General features: G+C 42.7%; 1 long non-coding RNA gene across 1 annotated transcript; it reads left to right on the forward strand.

Annotated features, from left to right (window-relative positions):
• Nucleotides 1-422: 422 nt before the first annotated feature.
• On the forward strand, nt 423-5,436 carry LOC310696296. The gene is made up of 4 exons (XR_014520535.1): nt 423-497; nt 930-1,100; nt 4,613-4,665; nt 5,366-5,436. It is a non-coding gene; the product is annotated as an uncharacterized lncRNA (long non-coding RNA).
• The last annotated feature ends 3,411 nt before the right edge of the window (nt 5,437-8,847 follow it).

Consider the following 8,847-nt stretch of genomic DNA (forward strand, 5'->3'; position numbering starts at 1 on the left):
ATGAGCATGCAACCCTAGAGTCGGTCACGACTGGCCCGTACGGGCAGGGGTACCTTTACCTTTACCTTTTACCTAAGACTGTATAACAGCTTTCCCCATCCTGTTACCTCAAGATGCTGTTGAATTGTGGCTCCCACCCGCCCTCCCTAACAATTGGCCATGCTGTCTGGGGCTGATGGGCATTGTGGTCCAGCGACACCCACATAGCACCAGGTACAGGAAAGTTGCTCAGGAGGATTGCAGCAACTCCCATCTCTGTTGGACTTATCTGTGCTGCTTCTCCACCTCTGGGAGTTCTGTTCTGCAGCATCCTCCTGAGTGGGAACATTCGTTTTCTACTCACATCCAGCCTCTCTCCGCAGCCTCTCCTTAACAAGAGGCCCGTGTCCTTTCCCAGCCTTTCAAAGAGGGAACGTGGAGCTGCGCTGAGCTCTCTGCCAGCTTCAGAGAGAGAGAGTCGCTCAGTGAAAAGAGAAAGGCCTTCCCAGTTACAGCAGGTAGGTTTTTTCCGCTTGGCAGCAGCGGGAGAAGCCATCGAGTTCTTATTTTGCAGGATTTAGTAGCTTCCGCGCGAAAGTGCTACTGCGAGACCCCTTGCTGTTTGATGGGGGGTGCCCCTGAAGTTTAAAAGCTGCTTCCAGAGTTTTGTTGAAACAGACAAGATTCTGTCAACAGCGCACCAGCCGGAGAATCATTAATACGAACACACTTCAGGATGCTATGGTGCGCCTGCTCCCTTCCTGGCAGTTGGAGTTTCAAACTAATTAATTCCTGTGATCTGAGCCATTCCCTTTTATTAATAGTATCAGCATGTGTGATGCCAGCACTGTTGTAGATGATGTGCTCTCTCCAGGGATCCTATCAGCATGCTGGGGTAGGTTTTCAAAAGTTTTCCTTGGTAGCACTCATTTCATTCCGATTCTCTCCAGGTTTTCAGCAGCCTGGCAAGCAATGTGTCGCCTCTACTGGGACGCTTTCGGGAGCTTCTAAATAGATAAATATTTGAGGACGTTTGCCTGTGTCATCAAATGGCCCCGGAATTGACTCGGCACAGTGGGATCGCCTGTCCAATATAGTCAAATGAAGAGGACAAAGCCTAGGTCAGAACTCCTAAAGCCCTAGATAAATAATCTGATCCCTGCATCTCTCAAAGGTGTAGAGAAAAGAACAGGGCCGCCAAAATGACCAAAGCTCCCCTAGGAAAAAAGATTAAATGTGGGTCTTTTTGCCCCAGGAGGGTAAAAAAGGTCAGTATGGGGCAGAGACATGATAGAGGTATATAATATTATACATTCTGTGGAGAAAATGGCTAAGAAGTTTCTCTCTCTGTCTTATAGGGATTTGGGAATTTGTCTGCTTCAGGTTTTCTCGGCTTCTCATTTCCCCAGTCGTAAATCCAGCTTTCTACATTTTCAAACCTATCTGCAATTAAAAAGCAAACAAAACCCCGCATGAAAGCGCACCAGCATTTATGTGTAAATTTATCCTTCCTGTATGCAATTTTGCCTAATATACACCTCATCACAAATCAATTTTCCTCAATATTGTTGCATGTTATTTTCACTAATCTATGCATTTATTTTTTAATTAGTTCTCGTTAAAGATTTTTTGCGTGATACAAAACAAACAAATATGCAAGGAATCGTACATACGGCGTCTCCACTTTCAATCCACAGAGTCTTTTTCGCAGTTTGTTTACATTTGGTATGAGAACTGTTGCACACTTTAGCCTAGTGGATGCATTTCTGTACACATTACTCAGCCAGAGAACTGCATTTCCATCCGGGACCTGGGAGAAGAGACAGTGGAAGAGGACTGGAAAAAGTTCAAGGACTACTTGCAAAAGCATTGTAAATTGTATGAATGTTAAGATGATGCAGGATAGAAAACAATCTGGCATTAGTAACTTAGTGGAAAGATGTATGAAAATAAGTGAACCATAAGAACAAGATTGAAACTTTGATTAATATTATGCCAAATTTAAATATCTAAATATTTGATAATAAAGTTTAAAATTGGAGACATAATATTTGAAAATTACAAAATAAGATTTGAAAGAAGGTGAAGCACTGCTGAATATAACTTTATAAATGGGAACGCAGGAAAGGGAGATGTGAGGAAGTCCGAAAGGAAGGTTACGGAAATTTGGTTTACTGAAATTTAACTATGCTATATGCTATCTGTTTTGTGTTTACTTTTTGTTTTCTATGTTGGTGATGGTGTTTTATGTGTTTGGTGATGTATTGTTTAAAACCTTTAATAAATATTATTAAAAAAAAAGAGAGAACTGCATTTCCAATACGTTTGGATAAGTGTGAATTTCGAAGGGTAGTCTGAGTTTGAGTTTGCATATTGCTTCAAGAAAGTGAAAAGTTCACCTTGGGGTGTGAGCTGAATCGAATTTCTCCTCCATCCCTCCTTTCTCGTAATACTTGAAACATGACTGGTGGGAGATTTAGGAGAGACAAAAGGGAAGTGCAGTGCAGAGTTAAATCATGGAATTTGCTTCTACACGCTGCAGCGAGAGCCGCCAACTTGGACAGCTTTAAAAGGAGATTAGACAAGTTCTTGGATGGCTTTAAAAGGAGATTAGAGAAATTCACGGAGGATAAGGCTACTAGTCAAGATGGCTATAAATTCCCTCTAGTATCAGAGTTGGCATGCCTCTGAATACCAGTATCAGTTGCTGGGGAAGAGGTTTATTGCCCCAGTGTTTGGCTCTTCGACTTCCCGTAGGCATCTTGTTGGTGATGGTGGGAACAGAATGCTTGACTAGAAAGGCCTTTGGCCTGATCCTCTCTCTCTCTCTTATTTCTCTCTCCCCATTATCTCTACTTTTGGCTTCATGATGTTCTCCTCCTTATATCAAGCATGATTAATTTGGGTGGTTGTTGGTCCCAACTCCCTTCCCTGAAGCTCTGCCAGGGCTGGATTTAGGTTTCATGAGGCCCTAAGCTACTGAAGGTAACGGGCCCCTTTATATGTCCAGCTGTCCTTTGTCAACAACAAATTTATTAAATAGTGGGTGGACATAGCAGACGATACAGAGATTTCTCCAAGTAGTTCTTTATAAGTGAGCTGGAACTGAACTGAACTGAACTGAACTGAACAGCTCAGCCAGCCTGCTTTTATAGGCAGCCGGCTGTCAACCTTGTAACAACAACAACCCAGGGTTTCCTGCCTAAATTAACTGACGTGGACCTGAGTGAAAACTATATACAGGATACCCCTGGTGGCCAGGGTGAGAACTTCAATACATAACAAAATTGTCACTGTTTTGTGTTGAATATATGATATATGGTAATTTATGGACCTAACAGGTATCTAAAGCCATTTGAACATAACAAAATATGTGATATTTTAGGGAGCAGGCGAGGCCCATTACTTACATCATAGGACACTACACAATGCAAAACACTGTTGCTGTATGTAGGTTTTATTTTATTTGTTTTTTATCTTATATTCTGGAAATGTACATCCACGTTTTTTCCCCTTTATTTTTTTTTTTGGGGGGGGGCCAGGGGCCCTATGCTATAGCTTGTTTGGCTTAAACGTAAATCTGGCACTGAGTTCTACCTACCAAAAAATCCTTCAGAAGTCACAAGAGACATATTTATAAAGCAAATGTTAAACAGACTGACACTCATTTACTTCAGAATGAGCGTATTTAGGATCCGTGCTGCACGGCTACGTTTATTTTCATATTAATTTTACAAGATTATTTGCATGCAGAGGCGCCGTCTTGTGCTCAAGATTGAGGGGGCCTGCCACGTGCTGTGGGTGCATGATGTCATGTGTGTGATGTCATGAGCATGCTATGCATCAACGTCACATCGTCACGAGGAGGCCAAGTGAGAAACCTGGCACAGCACTAAGCCAGTGTGGTGTAGTGGTTAAGAGTGGTAGATTCGTAATCTGGGGAAACGGGTTCGCATCTCCGCTCCTCCACATGCAGCTGCTGGATGACCTTGGGCTAGTCACACTCTGAATTCTCTCAGCCCCACTCACCTCACAGAGGGTTTGTTGTGGGGGAGGAAGGGAAAGGAGAATGTTAGCCGCTTTGAGACTCCTGAAGGGGAGTGATAAAGTGGGATATCAAATCCAAACTCCTCCTCCTCCTCAATGATCGGCAGCTCCTCCTCTCTCTGTCTCCAGCATTAGGAGAGAGGCAGAAAAACTTTTCTCTATACACTTTTTTCATGACATCCATAATTTTATAAACTTCTATCATGTCAACTCTTAATCACCTTTCATCTAGAGCAGGCTTCCTCAACCTCGGCCCTCCAGATGTTTTGAGACTACAATTCCCAGCATCCCTGACCACTGGTCCTGCTAGCTAGGGATCATGGGAGTTGTAGGCCAAAAACATCTGGAGGGCCGAGGTTGAGGAAGCCTGATCTAGAGTCCCAAACACTACAACCTTGAAATTTTGGTTGATCTTTTCTGAACCAAATAAAATGGCTGTGGCTGGGGAAACCTAGTCAGATGGGTGGGGTTCAAATAAAACAACAACAACAACAAACCATACCGATAATACACCTCCACACCAATACAGCTTGTTTTTATTCTGAAAAAGCTTGAACATCATTGATCAAACACATTGTGTTTACAGTCATCAATCCTTTGGTATCTACCAGTTTGGTGGTGGTGCGTGAAGGTGAAAAGGTAAGCTATGCACACATAAATAATAATGATGTTCTCGTATGTACACATTTCCTAGAGTTCTTTTTCTGAAATTAATGCCCTCAATTTCTTTTGCACATCTTAACCAAACACAATATACATTAAAATAATTATGAAATAGTACTATAAAGCAATTTTGTATCCACTTAAATTGTTCAATTATAGAAACACTAAATAAAGATAACAAATTAGTATTGGCAAAGAGAACAGCCTTCATATTTAAGCTTATTCCAATTAGGTAAGTTTATTTCTTCTAATAAGCAATGTAATACTATTTTATTATAAATCCTGCTTTCAAACAAGTAATGTTGCAACAAATAGAATATCATCTTCTTAAAACAACTATCCTGTATCCTAGCGACATATTTTGGCATTCTTAAACATCCATAAAATCATTCTTCGTTAATGATGTTTGTGTGGCGTAATATAGTAATGAAATTTATAAAAAGTATTGCATAAGATAATAACATAATAGCATACTAACATGATTTATGTGTACATTATTATTTTGATCCTTTATTAAGATAGTGGGACTGGCAGACTTTCCATAACAAATGGTTAATTATTTCCCAGTAATAGATTCTCCCCCACCATTTAAACATAAGAAATATACATTCTATATTACTATTCTTCTTGCTGCTGTGATGATGATGATGATTAACACTTTCTATAACTTTTGCAGATTATTTCACCAGTTATACCAGGAGTAGCCAACATGGTGTACTATAGATCCTGTGAGTTATAACTTGCTCATCGCCAGCTATTGTTGATGGGAGTTGTAGTCCTCACTATCTGGAGGGTACGATCTTTGAGTTTAAAAGCCTTTGATGGTAGAGTGTGGAGTTCCATCATACGAAAGTCTGCTTGGCAGGCTAAGCAATGCATCCACAGAGGCAATGAAATGTACTCTAAATTAGTGAATCACATTGATACGAGAACTCCAGTGCACTGTTCCAATCACAATTTGAATGTTGTTGTTGTTTAGTCATTTAGTCGTGTCCGACTCTTTGTGACCCCATGGACCAGAGCACACCAGGCACTCCTGTCTTCCACTGCCTCCCACAGTTTGGCCAAACTCATGCTGGTAGCTTCAAGAACACTGTCCAACCATCTCGTCCTCTGTCGTCCCCTTCTCCTTGTGCCTGTGCCCTCCATCTTTCCCAACATCAAGGTCTTTTCCAGGGAGTCTTCTCTTCTCATGAGGTGGCCAAAGTATTGGAGCCTCAGCTTCAGGATCTGTCCTTCCAGTGAGCACCCAGGGCTGATTTCCTTAAGAATGGATTTGATCTTCTTGCAGTCCATGGGACTCTCAAGAGTCTCCTCTAGCACCATAATTCAAAAGCATCAATTCTTCGGTGATCAGCCTTCTTTATGGTCCAGCTCTCACTTCCATACATCACTACTGGGATTTGAGTATGTAAAGGTAAAACTTTTGGTCTCAGGCTACATACACATATTTTATTCTAGACTCAATGGAGACTGGGTGCTTATTTTTTTCTATGTTGCCCTCACACTGTCTAGATCTATTGCATATTTTCTGTGCCCCTGAGAAGCGTTTCTTGAGAAACTGATTTCCTCCAAACAATAAAAGCTTGTTGCAGACTGATTCAGCTTTACTGTACGGTGTGTCCATTTGAAAACAGAAGTAGGTGATCCTGGCCATGGGGGGTGGTTATCCACACCTTTCCAATTACATTGTGGGTGGGCATAGGCCAAGATTGCAATCACCACCCCCTTCTTCAATCACCTGGGCCATGTGCAGGCAGGAAAAGGTGTGGATAATCCAATCAAGGGGACACATGTCAAGTACCTGGTCCCCACACTCCATGGATGGAAGAATCTGTAATCTAGATTGAAAGCAGCATGTGGAGGATGAGCAGCAACAATTCTGGATTGAGAAAATCTACAATTTTGAGCTGCAAGTGGGTTAGTGTGCATCCACATTTTGTATTTCCTTGAACTGAAACTTATCTTCCACTTTGTTGCCCATGCACCTAGTCTGAAAAGGTAATAATGGACCTGTTCACATTCCACATGGGATTTCCACAACCTGAAGAATCCAAGTTGTGGGACCTTATCTGGATGTTAATCAGATTTCGACTAAGCTGCAAACAAACATTTGGGAATGATTTTTGAACTTGCTAGGTTTTCTCTATTTTACTTTTTAAGATCCAAAATGCAGGCTTTCTCAAGAGTCCTACCCATTTTGAAGCTTGCCCCCATGTGTGCTGATGAATAAATATGATGCTAAACAGCAATATTAGTCACGAGAATGCTCTGCCCAAAGCTTGTGCCTTTGTCATATAGTTTTCAAGGCAGGTTAATTCATAACGAAACTCAGCTGTGTTATTTAACTCAGAAGAGTGCAGAATTTCATCCAAGCACCTTGACAGTACAGATTCATTTCAACAGGTCCCATTAACACAAGAGGTATGAAACAAACCATATCTGAAGAGATTTCAACCCCAACTTTATTCATTTCATTACTGAGGAATGGAAGTTGCCTCTAGGAAACATAAATAAGCTAACATTTCCAAGGTTCTCATCTCATCCTCAGGGCAAGCTAGAGGTGATGTCAGCTGGCCCATACATCAGAACTCAAATGTGGCCAAATTCCTATAAAGTAAGTAAGGCTGATCGCCGAAGAATTGATGCTTTTGAATTATGGTGCTGGAGGAGACTCTTGAGAGTCCCATGGACTGCAAGAAGATCAAACCTATCCATTCTTAAGGAAATCAGCCCTGAGTGCTCACTGGAAGGACAGATCCTGAAGCTGAGGCTCCAATACTTTGGCCACCTCGTGAGAAGAGAAGACTCCCTGGAAAAGACCCTGATGTTGGGAAAGATGGAGGGCACAAGGAGAAGGGGACGACAGAGGACGAGATGGTTGGATAGTATTCACAAAGCTACCAGCATGAGTTTGACCAAACTGCGGGAGGCAGTGGCAGACAGGAGTGCCTGGCGTGCTCTGGTCCATGGGGTCACGAAGAGTCGGACACGACTAAACGACTAAACAACAACAAAGGGGGCAGGGGCATAGGAAGGGGTGGTGGTGAGGTGGTCTGCCCCAGGTGTCATAACTGAGGAGGATGACAATATCCCCCCTGGACGACTATCATCACGCTGATCGCCCCCAATGGGCGCCAATTGCCATGCCGATCACGCCAATGGGTGCCAATCACCACGCCGATCGCCCCCAATGGGCACCGATTGCTGCGCCGATTGCTCCCCTGGGCGGCTCACTCCACCCCCTGGGTGCACAGCATGTGCGCCGCTCAGGGTGCCCAAGCAGCTAGCTCCGCTGCTGAAGAGAGGTAATTTAAAGAGCAACATGGCTGGGCAGGAGATGGTTACCTGCTTTCATGCCCGGCTATCTCTCCCTGGCGAAGAGGGGTCTATGGCTGCTCAGTGACATTAATGCCACAGTGACCCATAATGTGCCCTCTTTGCACTGGCGGCAAAAAGATTAGGAAGCAGAACATGGATAAAACTGAAGTAAACTGTAAGGGAGATTCAGAGGTCTAAATAAAAACACTGTATGCTGTGTGGAGACCTCTAATTTACGCGTGCAACTGCATTTTATGATTCTGATTTAGACAGAGGTTCTGTTTTCATATAGATTTTATAGATAGATAAGATATACAGATTTAAAGAGAGTTCTTTCTCTGATGGTGTCTGCATGGCTTTGTCATGGCAATTGGCTAGTACAATAAAGCTTATCTACATTTGCCTCTATTCCCCATCAACGCAAGCCATTTTCCCCCTTGTTGGGCTCAGAGGCCAAATGAATTTCTACCGCAAGAAAAATGAATGGAAGAAGAGGTTGGGGAGGGTGAAATTGAACACCTTTTTCCACCTGCGCTGCTCTTTAGAATTGCCCCACCTCTGCCTTATAGAAGTTCAGAACAGCCAATACTTTAATTAGCACAGAGTTCATGCCACTATGAAGCCGTGCTTGCTCCTCAGATGGTGGTGTTTAGCACCAAGATTCAGAAAATAAGGTCAGGAGTGGATAGTCCTTGACTTTTAGGCTCAGTGCAAAAACTGGGTGGGGATAAGGAAGGGGTTTCTAATAATTGTCTTGTGATAGGCATTTGGTTGGGTGGTTCACAAGTTGTGCAGGTCCAGATTACAGTAGTAACCTGCCCAAGTTAGGCAAGAAGT

This window comes from Podarcis liolepis (genome assembly GCF_965112155.1).
Source record: "Podarcis liolepis genome assembly, chromosome: 17".
In the NCBI taxonomy this organism is placed as follows: Eukaryota; Metazoa; Chordata; class Lepidosauria; order Squamata; family Lacertidae; genus Podarcis; species Podarcis liolepis.